This window comes from Dermacentor albipictus, chromosome 1 (assembly GCF_038994185.2).
Source record: "Dermacentor albipictus isolate Rhodes 1998 colony chromosome 1, USDA_Dalb.pri_finalv2, whole genome shotgun sequence".
Lineage (NCBI taxonomy): Eukaryota > Metazoa > Arthropoda > Arachnida > Ixodida > Ixodidae > Dermacentor > Dermacentor albipictus.
The window spans coordinates 238,914,753-238,938,294 of record NC_091821.1 but is presented as its reverse complement, the minus strand read 5'-3'; the positions used below and the strand labels follow the sequence as shown (position 1 = coordinate 238,938,294).

The window sequence follows — 23,542 nt, the reverse complement described above, 5'->3', positions numbered from 1 at the left end:
GCCGCGGAACGAGCAAGAACTATTTATGACCACAACTACACGGATGGAAGTGACGCTTCTTGCGTAGCAGACGACGTTCCAGTTCCAGACGCGCACCCTACCGTGGCTAAAGCGAGACTGAAATCGAGTGCAGCGCCTACGCAAGGATACATGAGGATACGCATACCAAATGCAGTTGTGCAGTCATATTGGGTGTTGTCAATGTCAACGCGCACTGAGTATTATTTGCCATTGACTACGTTCCACTTACGACCTGTTATAGAAGCTCGCGGGATTAGGTTGTTGGTAGGAAATCGGGGGATGCGTTACGGTAGTGTCTTGAGTGCACGATTGTGTAGTGCGGAGTGAAAGTGAATGCCTCATCAGCGGTCCTGTTAATGGCCACAACCTGTGCGGTCTTCGTTCTCCTAGCTGTATCTCCTGTTGCTTTGCGAGACTGACTTTCAGGTGAGTTTGAGGAAACAGTTAGGCATTGTTATAAGTGCTGCAGGTTGACGCGGTCTTGTGTGGTTACAAGTGTGCTTACAAGCCTATGTTGCATGAACCCACTGGCATGAAACGGATTTGACGCTATATGAGCAGTCAAAGTTTTGAAATAGAATCAAGGGGAAAATAAATCAGTGGCGAATTAGCCGTAAATGCGAGAGAAATGCGTTAGCGTTACGTCGCAGCTCTTTAAAATCGCGGATCCATGTCCATGATTTAAACCGTGTTCACAACATTGCAAAGTGTGGTTCAGCTCATCGACACATGCCTTGCTCTCCGAGGTGTGTGTGTGTGTGTGTGTGTGTGTGTGTGTGTGTGTATATATATATATATATATATATATATATATATATATATATATATATATATATATATATATATATATATATATATATATATATATATACACACACCTTGGAGAGCAAGCAACACTACCATGCACCGAAATGAAGCAGAGCTGTAATGCGTGGCTATAAAAGCAAGTTAAACCGAGCAAGCAAGCAAGCATACGCGCTTGCTTGCTTGCTTGCTCGGTTTAACTTGCTTTTATAGCCACGCATTACAGCTCCGCTTCATTTCGGTGCATGGTAGTGTAGGGCAAAATAAATAATTTTATTCGGAGCATCGAGAACACAGCAGTGCTGCAAACGACAGATTTTTCTTGCGAAAGTCAAATGGCACTTGTTAGATGGCGTATAGAACCAAATAATGTAACTCGTTTCCGGATGACGTAACATAAGAAAACTTCAAGGTTATGTCATCATTTACATCATTTATCAGTAAAAAAATGAAAGTTTGTTATGTAGTGTTTTATGACGCAAAAGCAACTGAGGCTGTGATGCGCCAACCACAAGAAAATTTCATAGCCGAGAGAAACCTGCAATTTCGAAAATAACTATTATGTAAGGACACGTCAAAATGCCAGCCGTGAATTGGACACTACGACACTTAGAAAGATGCATTCCCTAAATATTTATTGCAAAAATAATTGTCTGCCCAAATATCATTTGAATTTCGCAAGAAAAAAAAATTCAATAATAGTTATGCTTAATCGTCTGAGTGCTGAAACTTTTCGTGGGTATTATAATTTAGAGAGATCGCGCTTTGCATTTAATGTCGAATTGGGAGAGGTCTGTATTTGTCTTAAATTAAGCTTTTTAGCAGAAGCGCCGTTTTGATAACCGAGATTAGTAATCTTAAACATGAATAATTGGCTAAAAAAGGATTTTCCATGCAAAAGACACAAATAGTACGAGAAAAATGATGGCCGAGTTTTGAATATGGAACTTTTGCCCATACTTCAGTTTTAGATTTCACATGTTGTGCTCCATCTTAAAATCCCAAATGGTGAGGATTTGGCCAAAGGACACGTGATAACTAGTTTCAGGAAGTTTAATCAGAATGCGTTTTCCTTTAGGCAAAAAAAAAAAACTTTAAAAGCAGGTCCTTGCTCAATCCCACCCTGTTGACTCACAGTACATTTTCACCCTTGTTCTGGCGCGAAATTGTCGCGCCGAAGGCATTTTTCTTACGAGAGCGTTGTTGCACTTTTACGTCGGTTGCGGTATGTCTTGCAGTGGAGATGTGCAGCCTCCCGTATTCATAACCGTGCGAGCGTCGACTCGTGGCTGGTCAACGCCTTGTAACGGCGAGATCGACGGTAGTCGGCACAAGCGCACATAGCATTCGCTGTTCGCTTCAAGAGTGCACCCCCCCCCCCTTTTGTTGTCCGCGAGTAACCATCGTGCGCCGTCACAAACAGTCATAGCCACGCAGTTACACTCGAACCTCGTTGTAACGAAATAATAGATATAACGAAGTAAATGGAATAATTCTTGAAATCCCCATAGAGATCCATGTATTTAGGACCTTGTTTTAATGAACAGAAATTGGCCTGCCAACGGATATAACGAACAATTTATAGATTCTTCTCCAAGAAATGTCCGAAGGTTGCGCGCATAGTACTTAGCCTTCCGCGGGGTTCGGCACGCAGCGGCAGATCAAAACTCCCGCGTACCTACGTCGAATACGTCGTCGAGCAACACTGGTATGCCTCACCGCCGCGCGTAGTACGGCTAGAGTGTACTAGAATGTATTCTAGCACACTCTAGTACTGTCTTTAGAATGCACTGGCCAGACAGTTTTTTCGTGGGCGCCACCATGGATGGATGGATGGATGGATGGATGGATGGATGTTATGAGCGTCCCCTAGGGAATGGCGCGGTGAGTTGCGCCACCAAGCTCTTGCTATTATACTGCCTAATGTCCTACCTAGGTTAAACAATAAAAAAAAAAAACACTATGAACTCTCACAACCAAATTTTCTGATCCCCTACTGCCAACTGTGCTTTTGTACTTCTCCGCTTTTTGTCGTTTCCCTACTTTTCTTCCACCAATCCTCCAATCGCCTCTTACTAATCCCTATTGCGGACATGTTTACTGTTCCGCTGCTCTCGCTGAACCCAAAGGCTTCAAGGAGGCCAGTGGTGCCTAAATCGACCGCTGGGTAGACGTCTTCACATTCTAATAAAACATGCTCCATACTTTCCCTAGCTTTACCGCAGCAAGCATATGCTTCTTCTTTCTTATATCTCGCTTTATATGTGCGTGTTCTAAGGCACATATAAAGCCTATATATATAAGGCAGGGGCGTAGCCAGGAGGGGGGGGGGGGGGGGCTTATGGCGCTTCAGCCCCCTCCCCCCCCCCTCCCCGAAATTTTTTCGTGCTGTCCATGCAACGTCAACCAAAGAAACCGCCGGCGCCGCGGAAATCGTTCTGGGTTTTGTCTAGAATGTCTTTTTCACGCTCGAAAAGATATTTCAGTGTGCACATTGCGAACTCGGGCTGGATTTTGCGGTAACGCCCATGCACCGGGAGTCACGTAACGCAAGCAGCCCCATCCGAGCACAAAGTTTCAAAGGCGTTTTGATGGCTAGCGGGCTCGCCGCGGAATCTACGGAGCGCATGGATGTCAATGCGGAAACTTTATGGGTATAAAGTTCTCATAAAGTTTTGATGTGAAAGGTGCATTGACATTTCTAATGTTGTTCTTTAGATATTTAACGGCGGAAGTTTGTGGGTTTAATGTTGTTATAAACATTTGGTGCCAAAGGTGCATTGACCTTTGTAAAGTCTTTGTGAAGACCTTTGTCTCGTTGTAAAGGAACATACAACGAGACAAGCCAAATCAACACGCTGTCAGACAATTAGACAAAGTACGCAGCGAGGTCCGATGAGACGAAGCGTTGTGGTGATTTTTGCGCCATGTCGCATAAAAAAAAATACTAATTTTTTTTTTCCACCTACGCCAATGCATCCATGTCAAGACACTAAAGCCAGCCAGGGTAACTATGTTCTTATTTTTTTTTCTTTACTTTGACTTTTATTCGCCAAGACACATTGAGCCTCTTCATTTTTTTTTTTTCTGCTACCCTACCCGCGGCCTGCCATAGCCAACCAAAGCGCATGCATTTTTCTCGTGTTGCTCCGACCACCGTGCGGAGCACTTCGGTGCGCGTTCGGTTTTCTCTGGCCGAGTGTATTTTTGTCTGGCAGAGTTTTTGACGCCTTCTGGCTAGCAGACGAGAAAAAGAAACAACGGTCGATCACCGCCATCACTGTGAGGAGTCGAAGGATTGCATCGCGTTCGCTTGAGCGCAACCTCTCCGGAAAGTCTTGTCTCGTCGAGTACTATGCGTATGGTTCTCGGTGGACCAAGCGTCCCACGTTTTCTTCGATATTCATTCGGTAGCCATATCAGGCGCGCAAAGTCCCACAAAAGATATATATATATATATATATATATATATATATATATATATATATATATATATATATATAATGAGAAGCCAACAATCAAACTCTCACCATGCGACAATTCGCTGCACCGCAACAATATATATATATATATATATATATATATATATATATATATATATATATATATATATATATATATATATATATATATATATATATATATTGTTGCGGTGCAGCGAATTGTCGCATGGTGAAAGTGTGATTTTGTTACTTCTTTTGCGGAAAGTAATCGGCCACGGGACGCTTCATTTGTCTGATACTCTTACTATATTATTTTGATAGCATTTGTATGGACACTCCAGGCGCATTCCCGCTGTCGCCATCGCCCTAATGTTTCCTATGAAATACAAGGGCGATAACATCGTGACCGCGCGCCGCAGGCTGTATGTGTGAGTGAAAGCGTAGGGGCGGAAGGGTGGAATAGGTGAGCCGACGATGGTGGCTCAGTCTTGCGTGCGCAAAGGAGAAAAGCGGGGAGCAAGCGCGCCGCCTTCCGTCGCACTCGATACATCGGATGGAATGGGGGCGGGATCTAGGATTCTGTGAATCTGTGATTGCGCTACATGTTTATTTGCCTTGTTTGACGCATTCTATTCACTGACTTTTTCTTAGATACGTAGATTTATTGGAGACTTATACGTATATTTAAATATCTTGTTGCGAGGTTTTGTGTATACCTGCCGTGAACTTTCTTTCCAGTGACACTTTTATGCTCTTTATCAAGCATTTGTATATTTCATTGTATCTTCGCATTTCTAATGAACGAGGGCGAGTCAAGTGAAAGTGAGCCTACCCATCCCCTGCATTAATTTTTCATTCATTTCATTTATTATACCCCTCAGGGCCAAGGGCATTACAGAGGGGGCGTGGCAAATACAAAAAGAGGACAAAGACAGTTGGTTACATGAGCGTTTAAATGGCACCTGTATATACAATATTAGCTAAGGCTTCACGGAACTGTTCATAATTAATAAGGCCTACAACTTCGGCGGGAAGATGGTTCCAGTCACGCGAGGTTCGCGGCAGGAATGATTGTGAAAAACTTTTAGTGTTGCATGACAAAATACCAACTTTGTACTGATGATCAATGCGACGGGATACATAAATTGGATGGGGGATGAGGTGATCTCGTAGAGTATGGTGATGGTACAACTTGTGGAAGAGGGCAATACGAGACACTTTTCTGCGAGATGCCAGCGATGGGAGGCAAAGATTAGATTTCATGTTAGTTATACTCGCTGTGCGGTTGTAGTTAGCAAGAATAAAACGTACAGAGTTATTTTGAACCATCTCGAGGTCAGTGATTAGGTTTTCATGAGCAGGGTCCCATATCGGAGTCGCGTATTCGAGTTTGGGTCGTATTAATGTTTTATATAACAAAAGTTTCAAATTAGCAGGTACGTTGAAAAAGTTGCGACGTAGGTAGCCAAGCATGCGATTAGCGTTTTTGATTATGTTTTCAGTATGAAGAGACCAGTTTAGGTTAGAAGTGATGTAAACACCAAGATATTTATATGAAGAAACTGATTCCAACGACATGTTGTTAATGTAGTATGACGGTATTGTAGGTGTTTTCCTAGGAACACGCATGACTTTGCATTTGTTAATATTGAGCTCCATTAACCATTCATTGCACCAGTTCCCTATCGTGGTAAGGTCTGACTGAAGTAATTCAATATCGTTAGTATTGGTAATTTCTCTGAAGATGACACAATCATCAGCGAATAGATGGATATGGGAGTTGATAAGCGAGGGAAGATCATTAATGTAAATTAGGAACAGTAGGGGTCCAAGGACGGAACCCTGTGGAACACCTGAACGGACCTCTGTAAAACCGGAGTTAATGTCGTTAGCACAAACAAATTGCGAGCGGTTGAGCAGAAAACATTCAATCCATTTCAAAAGGTTACCGTCTATGTTAAGTTCTTTTAGTTTATGAAGTAATAGTTTGTGACACACCTTGTCGAATGCTTTTGAAAAATCTAAGAATATGCAATCAGCTAGTGATGATTTGTCAAGAATATGGTGTAGTGCATGTGTAAATGATATTAATTGGGTTTCACAGGAGTAAGATTTCCGAAAACCGTGCTGTGCTGACGTAAAAAATGAGTTCAATTCAAGGAAATTAACCAGGTTAGTAAAAATAATATATTCGAGCATTTTACAGCATGTACTGGTGAGAGAAATGGGACGATAATTATTAGAGGATGCTTTGCTGCCGGATTTATACACTGGGATCACTTTGCCTATTTTCCACTCATTAGGTAGCGTACAATGGTCAAGGGATTGCTGGAAAAGTTTGGATAGTATGATGGAAGAATAATATGAAGTGTTTTTTAGGAATTTCGAGTTAATACAGTCATATCCGGGAGCAGAATGAATGCTTAGTCCATCAATAAGCTTAACGACACCGGATGGAGCAACAATTATGGAGGGCATGGTAACATAGTAACGGTGCTGTGTACTTGGCATATGTGTGCTGGATGTGGCTGTAAAATTTTCTGAAAATGTATGGTTTAGTATGGTGGCAGAAAGGTCGGAAGGAATTGGAACACCGGAAGAGTCTGTTAAGGCAAGGCTGTTGTCAGTCGAAGGAATAATTGCACGCCAAAATTTTTTAACATTAGTAGTAAGCATTGAAGGGAGAACCTGTGATTCGAAGTGCTTTTTGGCGTCTTTGAGCGCTTGTACATATGTGTTTGACGCCGCAGTATACGATCAGCACAATGCGTTGGCGGGCTAGTTGGTGCGAATCCATGAATACTTTGTTTAGCGCAAAACGACAGAGACAAGAAAGACGACAGGACAAGGCGCCTTGTCCTGTCGTCTTTCTTGTCTCTGTCGTTTTGCGCTAAACAAAGTATTCGCAGTATACGATGCCCAGCGTTCAATTGTGGGTGAAAGCTTTGCAATGCGGTAGAGACGCTTCTTTTTATTTGATAAACGCTTAATGTAATTATTGTACCAGGGAGAGTTTGTGTGAGTTGTAATGGTGCGTTGAGGAATGTACTGTTCAGTTAGATGGTTGACTATAGCTGTGAACATGTTCCAATTAGTTTGTACACTACGGTGTTCAAAGCCATTGAGGAAAACGCCAATAAACGAAGATAGTGTATTATTTATGGCCTGATAATTTGCTCTGTAGTAGTCTCGTATTATTTTTTTCTTCTTTTTAGTTTTCGGATGGTCTAGTTTAATATCGAACTGTAGAAGTAAGTGGTCGCTAATTCCTGCAGGTAGGTACGTTACAGGCGATACTATATCGGGTTGATTAGTGAAGACTAAATCTATTGTATTCGCCGTGGAAGCTGTTATTCTAGTTGCCTGAACGCAGATCTGCACGAGTGAGAATACTGAACACACATCTAAAAAGTCACGAGCTTGAGGTGTGAGTGGGGATATTAAAGGGTTCGGTTCATTATCTACGACGCATGCGCGTAGCACACAGGCATCTCTCATTTACAGAAGTGACTCGCAGGTGTGACGGGAAATGTTCTTTAGTGCCTTCATCCACTGGGTTGAATATGGTTGTGTGACGTAATGGACGCTTCAGAAGTTGAGCAGCGTGGTGCCGTGAGGTTTTTGACAGCTGAAGGTGTTCCCCAAAAACAAGTTAGTCGCCGTATGGCTGCCGTGTACGTTGAATACTGCATTTCGTTGGCCACTGTGAAGCGTTGGAGAAATGGTTGAAAGAAGGACGTGAAAGTTGCAAAGACGATCCAAGACCGGGCGAAAGCCATCGTGCGATCACCCCCAACAAAATTGCAAAGGTTGGTGAGCTGATGAGACAAGAAGGGAGGATAAGCATCGATGAACTGGCAGAGTGTGTGACCATCAGTCATGGGTCGGTTCACGCCATAATTCATGAACATCTCGGTTATCGGCTCTTTGTGTGCGCAATGGATGCCCAGCATTTTGAACTACGGCCAGAAGACCGGTTCTGCGCTGCCCTGACTCGTGATCCGGTATCAGAATGAGAGTGACGACTTCTTGTCTGCAATTGTGATCGGGGACGAACCATGGTGCCACTACTACGCGCATGACAGCGGAAACATTCTAATTCACCACCCACAAAGAAAGCAAACCCGTCATTTCCGACGGAAAGGTGTTGACTTTCTTTTTTTTTTTTCGATCATCAGGGGCCATTACTGATAGAATTTGCTAAACCCGGAGAGACTATCAATCGTTTTCGATAATGTGAAACGCCGGATTGGCTGCGTGTCCCAAGAACAAACGACGTGGAAAATTCACAAATGGGGTCATCTTGTCCCACGACCTAGCTATGGTGTTGGACTGCGGAGCACGAGGTCGTGGGGATCGAATCCCGGCCATGGCGGCCGCATTTCGATGGGGGCGAAATGCGAAAACACCCGTGTACTTAGATTTAGGTACACGTTAAAGAACCCCAGGTGGTCGAAATTTCCGGAGTTCTCCCCTATGGCGTGCCTCATAATCAGAAAGTGGTTTTGGCACATAAAACCTCATTATTTAATTTTTAATTGTTCCACGACAATGCCCGTCCCCACGTCGCTGATGTGGTTAATACAAAACTGTCAAAGTCCAAATGGGAAACGCTGCAACGTCCGCTATACAGCTGAGACCTGTCGCCTTGCGACTTCCACATTTTGGGACAAATGAAAAAACAGCTCAAGGGAAACAGATTCGTGTAGGACGATGACGTGAAAAAGTCAGTTGCAGACTTTTTGAAGCAGCAACCCAAGGAGTTTAATGAGACGGGATCGTGGAATCACCCAACTCGTTAGTCAATGGGACAAATGTCTAAATGACCATGGAGACTAATTTTAAATAAAGTGCCCCGTTCGTCGTATATTCACATTGGCTCACTTTCATTTGACTCGCCCTCGTATATTTTGCAGAACGACTTTATATACGTGCTCTCTGTTGGGACAATAATTTCGGTGCAGTTACGATACACAACCGGTGTCAGCTGCTCCTGCATAATACATTGGAATAAATGACAGCGTCATGCATATATACAAAAATGTAAACAAGGTTCCTGAAGTTTCATTAACATATTTGTCCTCAACTTGTCCATTTCAAGGCCTTGCTGGTTTTGAACTGATGTAGGTCTAACGATCGTGAGATATTTTCTTTACTTATTAAATAGACAAAAACATGGAAGCATTGATATCATGCAGTTATGTTGGGCACAATTTTTGGCACATACGAGTATATCTTTTTATGAAAAAATACATATATTACTTGTTTTCACAGTGCGTAGCGTTCAAGAAATCGTTTGCAGCATCTTTGGCAATGGCGATGCAGTTATTATTGATGTATTTGATCCCTCGACAAATTGTTTAAGAGGAACGGTTAGCTCGGGCTCAACTGCGAAGCGGCCTATTCGAATACATGTAAAACGCAGAAACGCTTTTCTCAGATAACCCCTGGATCGCGTTTAATGAAATTTGTTGCATTGAGAGAGAAAGTTAAATTCTCAACCCGCCGTGGTTGCTCAGTGGCTATTGGGCAGCTGAGCACGAGGTCGCGGGATCGAATCCCGGCCATGGCGGCCGCATTTCGATGGGGGCGAAATGCGAAAACACCCGTGTATTTAGATTTAGGTGCATGTTAAAGAACCCCAGGTGGTCAAAATTTCCGGAGTCCCCCACTACGGCGTGCCTCATAATCAGAAAGTGGTTTTGGCACGTAAAACCCCATAATTAAAAAAAAAAGTTAAATTCTAGTATGTGTTGGAAGCGGAATTTCGATTTAGGGCCTGAATTTTGTTTCAAATATCTTGAAAAATTCGAAAGTGCGAAAAAAATAGAAGCACGACGTTTACAAACTAATAGCTTTGCATCAAGAACAGATATCGCGGTTCTTCAAACGGCATTTATTATAAGAGTCACAAGCGGATAAATTTGGTATGTCAATTTGTACCTTACGTGAATTGGTTACGTGGTGTACAAGGGTTCTGCAAAAGCCGTGTTTTGATAATACTAGATTTTTTAAAATTCATTTGTAACATATCAATTTTCTCCACTGTAGATGTACTATTAGATGCGATTCACAGAATTGTGACGTTATTTTTCATTGTTGAGTTAGAGTTTTAAACATGATAGTTTCGTTTTCTGAAAATTTCCGATTTATTGTCAATTTTTAATAAAGAATTGACAAACTAAATGAAAAATTTGAGACCAGAAGTGAATATATATCTTAAGTTTTCCTTTTAAATGCAACAAACCTCGTCAAATTTGGTGCAGTGGTTGCCGAGAAAAATGAATTCACCGTCTACATGTATTTAGATAGGAGCACCCGAGCTAAAGCTTCCTCTTAAGGAGGAGGCCGAGTTGCAACTTGAGCCCCCCCCCGAACGAAATTTCTGGCTACGCCACTGGCGCAAAGCCTCCCTTTAGTTTTCTTGACTGTTTGTTCTTTGTTGCATCGGTGCCATGACACTTGCTCGAAGCCACCTTACTTAGCGGCGTACACCAATATGCGTGCGGCGTCTTTCGCGGAAATTCTGATGCCGCTATAGTGACGTTATCCAAGTTTCTGTTGCGTTGTGCTTTGTTGCGAAACCTGAAGGATGCAGGAACGGGGTTGCCATGCGTCTAGTGGCTTTCACACATCAGCGATTTGAAGTATCTCGTGGGGATGTAAGTTTGATTGCTGTCAACCAAAGCCTGGATGGCACTACTTCCAGGAGACTTGTGCATAAGGTGGCTTTATTGTGTCCGCCGTGTACGTACGGCGCCCGCGAGGAGAATGGCGAACGGCGTTCGGTTTGAAATTTCAGTTCTTTCCGCGGCGCGTAGCGATGTAATACCTAGCAGACACGATCGTTAGCGCGCATTGCATGCACGGTGCTTACAGCTAAAAATGGCCTGACCTGGTTAGGGGCCCTTTAACTGAGAAAAGGTGGAAAAATCTTCTCGAATTCTAAACATCGTGCAGTTTCTAAAAAAAAAAAAATGAAAATGTGCATTTTTGTATGCCTTCATACTTTTTTTTACCTCTTTCACACAACTTAGCGGTAATAAAATACATCTATTTGCGCACGCCCACAGCACAATCAAAAAATAGCGAACTTGGCTTTTCAACAAAAGGTTAGAAAATGGGCCTTTTCGTTTCTTTTTTTTAAATTTTATTTTTGTCAGCTGTTACCGCGAGTTTTACCGCTACTCTTACTCTTTGCATACTTTGCTACAAACTGAATGCGTAGCCACGTGAATTAAGTCTCTCTTATGTACCGATATTCAATTTTGGGCAAAATTTGAAAAACTTTTTTGAATATTTGCGCGCAAGCGCGAAAACAACGATGTCCAATCGCGCTCAAATTTCCCCAGGATTACCTTGTCATCGATTGTCTGTTATTCGCAAAATATGTTGCATTATTTTGTTCTGACTAGAAAAGACAGCAGTGAATACTGATGTGTGGGCTGCGGTGTTTGGCGCCCTGAAGCCTGTTTTCTAGAATGTCGTGCTGCGCAAGCGTCAGGTTTAATGACGGCGTCCGTTTGCGCCATGAACAAATAAGCAAACTCAGGTGCTATAGAAGGGACAGGTGATTTTGGGGGGGGAAAAGCAGACGCATGACTAGTTCTAATTACGGCAGCCAAGTGGAAACGGCCTACATTCTCCTGCTGAACGCGATGTCGCGTGTTCAACACCTTGCCGCGGTACGTGTACCAACGGAGGCAATTTCAAAGACACCCGAGTACTTAGATCTAAGTAAACGTAATGTAGGACAGGTAGTATAATCAGATAGCAACATGGGGGGGCGTGGGCCCCGGGTGCATGGGGCCAATGGGGGGAGGGGGGTCATATACGTTTGAAGACACACGGAAATTGTTGATATCCTCGCCTTTCTCGATTACACCCGGTGGGGGGGGGGGGGTGACAGGAGACCTATGGGCCCCGGGTGCCAGACGACCCAGCTACGCCATTGAGTATAATATAATCTACAGCCTTCTACTGCGGCGATTCTTATAGCCTCGCCGTTGCTTTGAGGCGACGAAGATTGTATCAACCAAACAACCAGCCACAAATTTTAAAGAACTCGTGTACTATACTTGCATCGTGCATGCCTTAGCACGATGCAAAGGCAATGATGGATGACGCATGAAAAATTGCTGGCTTGAGGTTGCGCAGGTCCTCTAGACGCGTTGTTGCGCTTCGTGTATATTTAGCGGCGTGGCGTGGCATCGTCACGTTATGAGGTGGCTGTTGCTTGATGCATTCACTAAAAAGGCAACTTGCAGCGGTGCAAAAAAAAAAAAAAGCGGGATATGTCTTTAAGATTCTTTAAAGAGAAAGATGTGGCTAATAGTAGCAAAACTTTCCTTCAAACCTCTAATAACACAGGCTAACGTGAGTCGCATGGACTCCGCATTTGTCGTCACACAACCTTCTCTGACGCTAGGTAAAAATGAAATGTCCGGAAGTATATATACTTTCATTTTGTGGTGATGTTCTGTGATTATAACACTAAAAACATACATTCGAAGTCATTTTCCAAGATCAGGAAAGTCTACTTGTAGCTAGGCCCTTATACAGATCTGTTTCTCACGCCTCAGCGCGTGGGAGCTTGGTTAAACATCGAATGAGATCATTGACACCGTTGCGGTGTGTGCGTACGTATAGGCTAAAGTTACTGTATAGGCTCCCTATAGGGGGATTATACTTAGGGGATTATACTTATACTTAGGGGGATTAAACTAGATTATATCTAGTTTCGGAAGCTCTAGCTATTAGGTCACCGCGCCGCACATTTTATTCTCTCTCACAGACAAAGTAATCGCTGCGCTGCAAACACTGTTTCCACAAGAGTATCAATCCGACAAGCGCGTTGTTTGACAACGGCGTCAGTAGCATCAGTGCAACAACAAAAATTGCGCTGTTGAATCAGCTGTGTTCCGCCTGCGTCTACGTCATGACACGCGTGTTAAGATTGGAGGACAGCTTTCGCGTGTTAAGCGCGCTGAAGCGAAAGCAAGCGTACGCACTAAAGTAATGTGCTGCGCATTTGCGCGACAGGATCCATGATTCGCTGATTCATGGAAATAAATCTGACGTCGGATAAAACCGAAACTGGTCAAGGTTTCAGTTGGAACCACTTTGTTCCAGAACAGCTGGTTAGAGGTTCCAGTTGAATCCCTAATGGGTCCAGTTGCTTCCAGTATAACTGGTCATGGTTCCAGTAGGATCCCAGCTGGAATCAGTTGTTGCCAGTTGGCTTAATTGTAACTGGAACCCCTTGCTTCCCAGTTGATATCTAGATGGGACCAGCTAGTTTGCCTGTAACTGGGATCCGTTGGTTTCCAACTGGAACTAGTTGGTCCCAGTTAAAGCCACTGAATTCCCAGAAACACTCAACTGGGAGGCCACCTTTCAATTTAGAGCGAGCCGCAATTATGAGGCACGGCGTAGTGCTATAGTAGGGGCTCCGGATTAATTTTGACCACCCAGGCTTCTTTAACGTGCACCCAATGCACGGTACATGAGCGTATCTTTTCTTTTTCCATTTTTTTTTGTGTGTGTGTGTTCCGCGCTTATTGGAATGCGTCCGCCGCGGCCGGAATCGAACCCTCGACTTCGAGCTCCGCAAGTGCATCGCTATTAGCCCCGAGAAAGAGGAATGGCGCCCTCTCGCGAGTGACGTCACGGCCAGGACGCCGCTCGCTCCGGCTCGCTCGGCTGCCGCGCGCGCTCGTTCCCTTCGTGTATGCTTGGGGCATAGGTGGCTCGAGCCGTACGTATTGAAGAATAAGTCGGCTTCTTTCAGCTGCAATACCTTAACCACAGTTTCTTCTTCAAAAGCGTGTGAGTCGAGAAACTTTGCGACTTGGATATCGCAAGCTAAGTAGCGTTAAAGGGGTCTACAAGTTTTTGCAATGTATATATGCGCCGTGTCTATCGGTAAATGTTGACTAAAAAAAGAATATCTGCAAATTCAACGCGCGAAGTTGTGTATGATGCTTCGCTAAACACTTAACATTCCTTTAGTATTTAGCTATGAGAGGTATTGCATTTTACGTGGAAGAAAAATTTGGTAATTGGCGTCAACATGTTATCCGATGTTAGAAAGACACTGCCCAGCGAAGCTGTCATCATGATTCCTATTACTCTGGTGTGTTGTTCTATTCAAATATGGCCATTCATTAATGCGTAAAAAATAGTTAGGCGCGCATTTCTTATGAAAATGTTTGCTGCTACTTTCATCCCCCTCTGAAACAGGCCTCCAAAAAACGAATTGCTCATGGCTGCTAACACGACGGCGTGTCATGTAGAGTATTTACATAGTTAATTCACAAACACCATAGTAGCAATCACCTGAGAGAAAAGTTTCGTTGTTTAGATCGACAGCCACTCAATTGAAAGTGATGAAATGTATCATAGTGGCCCTCAGTAGCCTTTATCGACAATATGACACACCCCTGATCACGTAACGGTAGCAATCGACTGTCCGTATGGCGAGCCACGCTATGTTCGCGAAACCCATCAGTTCACTTCAACTTCGAATTAAAACCATAAAGAATTTTTTTACAGCGCCAACTGGAATGGCTCAAGTATTCTCGAGCTACTACTACGCAGCTTAGATTGCCTACAAAAGGAAAATTCAAGCACCTTTTGACTCACCATGTCTCGATCCAGCGTTATTTAATTATACAAACGGATAACTATTCGCTTCGTCGGTACATAAGAGAGAACCTTGCAGGCTATAATTTAAGTTTGCTCCAATCCAATCGCAAACATTCATAAAGAATGCACCACAAGCCTTGCATATACTTTCACTTGATTTCTGACCCTCCACAGGGGGAATTTCGATATCTTCAATATGTCCCATACTACTAGTCATTGACGCTTCGACTTCTTTCTGGCTGCAGCTATGCGGTCCAGCAGGCATACTTCACTAAAAAAATTGGGCCGAGCAGCCTGTGTCAGTTTGCCAAACAGATTCGTCATGTATATTCCTCAAGCAACAAGCACCAGTAAATTTCTCAAGTGAGTTTGATTTGATTTGATTTATTAATTTCCATTTACACACACACATGTACAGAGGAGTGGTAAATGGAGGTGGATGAGGGAAAAAAGCCGCACAGACGCGGCTTGAGGTAATCTCACCCTCTTAGGTACAATATGGCTGCATGGGGTAACACATCAAGCGCCATCTAAATTACATTTATATAGTGGCCTTAAAACATTGCAGTTATACAATATATGAAAGCACAGTGAAATATTTCCACGATAACAATGCAAAACACACTGCGGCATTTAAATAAATAAATGATATACACTTGGTAACATAGACAAAAAAAGAGGAACATAACATGCATTATTAATCATTAACAAACGCGCTCTAAAGGGGTGAGTTGAACGTGTAGCACGGAAAGGGGAATATATATTGGTACATTCCTATTTGTACTCTGTAAATAGCTGTAAGCCTTCATTAACTTTACTTCAAATTTCCGCCGCTTAAAAAAAAAATAAACACGTGAAGAACCTCCTAATGTTGACAAGCAGTTAAAGAAGCAAGTGAGGCGTGTAAAGTCTAAGCTCCAGTATTAGTTAAGTCACCGTGCTACTGCCGAGCGTTTCTGTGAGGAAATGCAAAAATTCGATATTATACCATGAACTACTCGTCGTGAGCAAACCTGTTTTAGCGGAATAAAATCAACGTAACTGCTGTAGAAGTCATATATAGCCAGCTTTGTGACATACTTGTTACACCGCAGCAGGTATGGTATCATAACTGGATTCCTATAGGCTATGCTTCTGCGATTGTCTATCCGCGTATGAAAAACCCGCAATGGGCTGGTCTGCGTCGCTTCGGTTGGCACTGTAGCGTTGCCTTCGAGAGCTGCATTGTTGTCTAAGAAATTAGCTCTTTGAATAAATGTTCGCAAAGGAAGACGTCATAAAAATATATTTGAGACGACCACCATAAGTATACGAGCAGAGAGAACGAGGGCGAACAAACGAAAACACCGCAGAAAGCGCCCGTACAACGCACGAACTGTAGCAGACGACAGGCGCGAGTCCGTGCCCTGACGTCACGCGAGCGGCGCTCGCAGCGCCGCTCGCGTTCGTTCTCGGGGCTAATAGCCAGTAGCCGCGTACTGGGCTACCACGGCAAGCCAACCCGTCACCGTAGTTTAAGCTAGTCCACCCCGTTGTATTTCTTTAAACATCAGCTGTGTTCCCTCTGTAGCACTTGAGGTTGCTTACTACAATACACAAACGGAACCCTTCATTTATCCTGACGCTTGCACAGCTGGACATTCCAGAACACGGGCCATGGGGCGCCGAACAACGCGGCCTATACAAGGTTTTTTTTTTTTTAAAAAAGACCATGCACTCTTTTCAATCGTCTATGACAGATAGCAAATGTGTAATCGTTGAAGTGGATTGCTTGGAGAGGCGGACATTGCTTCCACAAGAAATGAAAAGGTGTAATCGACTAATTAACGAAATTGCACTAATGTGGTTCTTAATGATTAATTTATGGCACTTCTTGCAATTTAGAATGATAGCTGTTCAGTTTGCAGGGCATATCAAATTGGAAGGAATATTGAGGATGGCACCGGTTTCGAGAATATAATGCCTCCTTTACTAGATGCCTGCCGCGAGAGCAAAGAAGCTGGTTCCTGCCCCTCTCCTCTTTACTCTTCTCCACCCGGGTTTACACGGGTTAAAGACCCGGGTCGGCTGCGAACGCTAGCTGCAGCAGCCGCTGCGAACCTAAATCACGTAGCCCTGCCTCCGAGATTTTCGCGGCATCTGTTGCGATCCCGGAGGCAGGACCCGCGATCTCTCGTCAAGCCATTGGTCGAGCGCGCGCCAGCCTAGTAATCGTCACTTCCTCCGCAACAGGAAGTGGGTCGGCTGCGAACGTCGTCTCTCCGTGACTGGGGTGGCTACCGTGACCAACGTCCGTGACTACCCTGAACTACGGGAACCTTCCCTCCAATGGGAAGACTAGCGACGCGGCAGGCATCTAGTAAAGGAGGCGTTGCTTATAGTCAAAATGCTATGCTGGTCCGCTTATATTTTTTTTTAAACAAAACATCACTTCCTGCATTGAAACAAGAAATTAACCTGGGTCACCAATCTGGATCACCATTGCCCGCTTTGGGAATTAATATCGCAAAACGATGTCAACCTGAAAATTTGTTCCAAACGGATATGCCTTGCAAACTCACTGGCTGTGATTCGTAAATTTCTATATTTACCATAAACTTATGAATTTGAAAACTAATTAGGTAAATTTCGATAATTAGTGCATAGTGCATTTTTTATTGTGCATGTCCATGTATGCTCCTTCATGTAATCTAACTCAAGGACTAGATTTGAGTTATCTGCCAAAGGTGATTTTTAAAAATCAGGTACACCACTATTCGTGATTTCTTTCTTTTCTGCTCAGGACAAAACAATGCAACTTGTTCTTGCATATAGTGTTGGATAACTGATGACAAGAGATAATTCTGGCACAATTTGAACAAAATTGGAGAAGACTATTTTTAATTCACACGCAAGAATTGTCCGATTTCTTAACTAGGGTGGTTGCTTGGGCTAGTTGGTAATTCATGATCAAAAATAATGTACACTAGAAATGAAGTGAACTGAAGCAGCGACTTGGCAGAAAGCTGTTGGCTTGTTTTTGCGAGATAAACTAAACCTTCTAACCATTGACGATCCTTTTCTCGTTAGACATTCTGGTGAAGTTATTAGTTTTTTAAAAGAGAATAAAAAGGGACTCAAGATGTTCTCGATCGACGTTAAAGATCTTTACTATTCACTTCCGCATGACAAGTTGCTTCTGGTTGTTGAAGAATGCATTGATGACTTTGGAGCAGTTGGCTTTCAGAATGCCGCAGGTGTTTCTGTTAGCGGCTTTCTTGAATTGCTCACCTTCTACTTGAAATCAACTTGCATCTCATGGAATGAGCAAAATTTCATACAAAAGAAAGGTGTTTGTATAGGATCATGTCTTGCGCCCGTACTAAGTGATATTTACCTAGCTCATCATGATCGCAATATTCAAGGTCACCTAGCCGCGTCCCCTGTTGTCAAGGTGTGCAGGTTTGTGGACAACTACCTGATATTTATTGATTGCACTAATCCCGCTTTTGAGCCTGCTGTTTCTGAAGTCTTGGATATCTTTAAGAAAGAGCTGGAGCCTCTAGAACTTACGCATGAGGTCCCCATCGATGATTCCTTGTGCTTTCTAGATCTCGGGCTGAGCCTTGCTAACAAACATGTGTGCTGGTGCTTCGAACCGAGAAGTAAGAAGCCACTCTTGCCCTTTAAATCCGCACACTCAAAACTCGTTAAACGAGGTATTATAAAGTTATGTCTCATTAACAGCCTCAATAAATCGTGCCCACACCAGATGCAACATAGTCCTGCTGCTCAGGTTGATCGTCTTTCTTGGGCTGGTTACCCTGTGGCCTTAATTTCAGCCATAGCGGAACAGCTTCTGAGGCGCACAAAACGTGATGATCCCGCTCAATCAGGGAACCAGCGGGCTGAAAGACGCAGGTTTGCAGTGCTGCCATATGTGCATGATGTATCCCATAGGCTGAAGAAAATTGGGCAGCGTGCAGGGATCACAGTCGTTTTCTCAGCCCCGGAAAAATTGGCAAAGCTCTGTAAGCGTGTAAACGCACCTAAATCGCATCAGAGTTGTTCTGTCGGGCACAGAAAACGGTTTGTGACGTGCACAACTAATGTAGTCTACCAAATTCCCCTGTCTTGCGGCAGTAAATATGTAGGACAGACGGGCAGGTGCTTAAACGATCAATTAAGAGAGCATTGTAACAACGTGCGCAGCACTGTACAAGGCCACTTGGGCATTCATTGCCGGGACTGCGGCTGCGTGCCATTCTTTGAAGATACACAAGTTTTAGTGAGACACTGCTCACAGCTCACCAGGGAAATTGCGGAAGCTGATTTCATCAGAAAACTTGGCAGTGTGTGCGTTAGTGCGCCCTCAATCGCGCTGACCCCTGGTGAAGTCGCGTTTCTAAACAAATAGTAATCGTAATGCTTAATTTTTATTTTTTTAGGTGACCATGTTCTTAGTTCAATGACTTGCTGTTAGGACACCACCTGTGACTGTCGTACATTTTCTGCGCATGCCTCTTCTTGTATATATACACACGATGTGGCAGCGCAATAAAATCTTGTTGGAAGTCAGCGCTGTGTATGTCGTCTATCGCTGTCCTTGTCTTTTGCGCTGTACGTTATTTTTGATCACGATTTCTTAAGTTTTGTAATTTTTTCATATTTTGCCACCAAAATTTAAAATAACATTACGTAAGGCACACTAAATACACATTGCTATGCATTTAGCATGTTGCAAAGGAAGCACAGAAAAAAGTTCCATGTAGAGAAACTCACTGTAACAACACATTCAAAAATTGCCAAAGAAAGACATCTTCTGGCCTCTTGTTAGAAAGCTACATTTGCCATCATTTCTTTTCATTGTGGGCTTTAACAGACAATTGAGTTAATTTTAGTGTCCATTAACAAAGCTGTGTAAAAGATAGTACAAAAATTATGAAAGCATAGAAAATTTTATTATTTTTCTTTTAGTCTCAAAGGCAAAACAGCGTAATTGCGTAAGCCACATTTTACACATTGTGTTGGTTATTATTTTCTCATGCTGAAACAAAGGCATGCGCTAAAAAAATAGGCTCATTTCCAATGTGTGGAAGAATTTCGCTGTCATAAGGATTTCGTTGAAGTAAAAAATGAGTCGCGATCTCCCCCAGTTGACAGCATCTGGACATCTGGTGAGGAAATTTCAATGAGGAAGGAGCTTCAAGGGTCAGGAAATTCAGCTTCATCTGTCTCAGAGCAGAACATCGCTGTGCGGAAGGCGCTCGAGGCAGACAGGCCTGTGCCGGCAATTTATTGTTTTGCATGCACACCTTCAAGTCAGAAGTCTGTAAATACCTCATGCCTTGAAAGAATGCGCAGATGGTAATACATATGTTGAAACATAATTACAGATGGCGAAACCTAGCTGCACCATTATGACCTGCCTAGAACAAAGAGCTTTTGAAGATGAAGCCATACTTGCATTATTGGAAAAGTCCAAATCTCTGAAGAATGAAGGCAGCTTTTTTTTCTTAATGTCAACAGTGTTGTTGAATGTGTAGTGCTAGCTAGACACACAGAATACCGTCACAGCGAAATCGTACCCTGAAAAATGTCTGCCCAGAGTTGATTAAGCAGTCAAAAACATCAGTCCACACTCAAGGCTAGACAACTAACATCTGACAATGCACCTGCACACTACCCCAAAGATTGCGTAGATTATTTGGCAATTACTGGGCTGGAGCTAGTGGAAAATCCTCCGTACAGCCCAGGTCTCTTTCTGTGTGACTTAGCATTATCTCCTTATTTATAGAACAGGCTGAAAGAAAAGATGTTTTCCTACGAGGAAGACCTACTGAGAGCTTGGGATGATGAGTGTCCTCAGTTCCCTGATGAAACATGGAAAGTCTGGTTTGATGACTTTGATGACTGGTTCCAAAGGTTACAAAAGTGTGTATTACCTGTGGTGGAAAGTATTGAGCAAATGTAAAAAAAATTCTGCAACGATTACACTGCCCCCTAATGTGAAATTTGAGTGCAGCTGTATACATGTTTCCATTTCGCGATATATTGGCTGGTGCGGACAATCTGTCTCATGCGGCACATTGCAAATGGAATGAAGTGTGGTACGACTGCCTCACTAATCTGATGCGCAGGCGCAATTCAGAGCAGCTGCCACAGACAAAGGTCCACTCATGCTGCGCTTTGTTTCCATACAAAAGACGCGCGCTACCTGGTACCATCTCGTAGCCATCATTACCGCAAAGCTTCTGTGAGCGGCACTACACCTCTCACGTTTTCCTCCACTTTCTGCCTCATAGTTCCACTGTACCCTCCTCCTGCGACTTCCTCTTCGCGCTCTCTTTGGTATCCCCGTTTTTCATTTCCCGCTGCCCTCTGCTTTGCTCTCATCTTTCACTGTGCTCGTTTGCTTGGTTACGAACTTTCTTAATGACCTTTCTACAGAATGGTCAACTGTTCCAGAATTCCAACTTGCTCCTGCAAATTTCCTAATTTTATCACCCCACCTAGTTTTCTGCCGTCCTCGGCTGTGCTTCTCTTCTTTGGCACCCATTCTGCAACTCTAATGGTCCACCAGTTATCCATCCCATGCATACATGGCCTGCCAGCTCCATTTCTTTTTCTTAATTAGTGTGTGTGTGTGTGCGTGTGTATATATATATATATATATATATATATATATATATATATATATATATATATATATATATATATATATATATATATATATATATATATAAGGATCATGAGGGAGGTAGTGGCTAAATACTGTACCAGGGAGCCCAATTCCAGTTCTGGTGAGAGAGTCTTTGTTGAAGCGTACTGGGCTTTCCTAATTTGGTTGCACCTGGACTAGTGTAGCCCCACTAACTCTCAGCAGTGTTTTTTTTTTTTTTTTGCTGGTTTCAGGCGCCACTTCATGTTGTGTTAATAATATACCATGTTGCTAATGCTTCACTATTCCTTTTCTTTACAGGACTCTGCTATGCACCTGGACTTTGGAGGCACCTCTGTATTAAAAAACGATTTCTGCATATCTGGAAATTAAATTTTTTTAATAAGATACCTGAGAACAATGGGAGTTAATTCCAGCACGGATATGTCACTTCATTCTATATGGCTGGGGCAGTTCGGCGACCATTTCAGATTTTCCCAGCAAGATTTAAATTCTGCATCATACTTGATGATTGTCAGCATTTTGCAAAGTGACATAGCTAGCAAACAAGAAAAATACGTGAAAACGAAGGCCATCTGTTTCTAAGGTTAGCATAAAATGTGAGCCATTAGGAAATTTATCACCACTATTGCTTTTTTTAATAGTGAACTATCAGCGTCAAATGAAACGTGAACAGCGGAGCGCATGGCCCAAGCATGAGTAAAGGTATAGTGCGCGGCCCGGCGTCCAGTCATCACCATTGACAGGCACGAACATCCGAATTGGCCGCACGGCATTCGTTTGAGAGTCAAATGCCCAAATGCGGTCGGCATGCCCCCGCCGGCCACCATTGCGGCTGCCAGCGATACCGCGCTGCGCAAGTTTGCTGACTGAAAGAATGAATGTGGCGCACAAACGACAAACCGCATGAGCAAATCTATAATGATGACGGTGCAAACTGCACCACGCACACTGTTTGTGCCGATAGCACTTACAGTTTCGGCGAACTGTGCGACAATACTCGCTGTAAACTGCAAATTTCAGCTCTACTCTCTTTTATTTTTATTTTCTCCCTTTGTAAGAACCAGAATAGAAGCGAAAATATCTCACTATGAGGGGACCGCGCGGTGCGGCCAAGCCAGATGTGCATGCCTGTCAATAGTGATAACTGGATGGCGTGCACTGTACCTTTACTAATGCTTGGGCCATGCGCACCGCTGTTCAAGTTTCATTTGACGCTGATAGTACATACATGCGTGCTGACACGACATTTTGTCTCTACACTCGTGAAGACTCTGCAAGTAGATTTATTGAACAGTAGAGAACTCTTCCATTATTCATTATGGCAGCGGAAGTTATGGATGACTTGGAAACAAAACAAACCACCTTAACATGAACAGCTATTGAAACTTTTTGACTGTGAATAAGCAGCATAGCCCTCCAACGAAGGCAGACTCTAGGTGCTTAGGCCGCTAAGACGAACAGGACCGCAATTGTGAGGATCCTGTGGACAGTATATGAAATGGGATATGAACGCATTCAAGAGGCCAAAGTGACCAGACTCCCGCACAGAACAGCAAAAAAGTTATTCTACAAGACAAATCTACTGGTAGAAGTGCTACTTTATACACACTACCATGTCAGGTTTGAATCTACACATCACTGGTAACGTTGCCTTTAATTGTTCACAGATTGCCTTATCCAGTTTTTCAACAGTGTACCCACCAACCCAATGGAGCATCCCAGAAATGTGCATGCATCGTCAGCGGCGGGCCACAAGGATATACACTACGCAACAAAAGTTTAAGAGCAGGTTAGATGATGATTGATACAAAACAAAGGGTGATTATTGGAGAACATGGGACATTTGTAGCGTGTTTATAGATACACTGTAACAGTGGGCAATGATGCAGTGTTATTCCGCTGAAAACATGAAGCACCTTGCCACTCAGCCAGACTCTCTGCCCTCCACAGTACAAAGTCCACA

General features: G+C 43.3%; 1 long non-coding RNA gene across 1 annotated transcript; it reads left to right on the top strand.

Moving 5' to 3' along the window:
* Positions 1-21,963, top strand: LOC135901269 (uncharacterized). The gene is made up of 2 exons (XR_010564069.2): positions 1-447; positions 21,877-21,963. It is a non-coding gene; the product is annotated as an uncharacterized lncRNA (long non-coding RNA).
* The last annotated feature ends 1,579 nt before the right edge of the window (positions 21,964-23,542 follow it).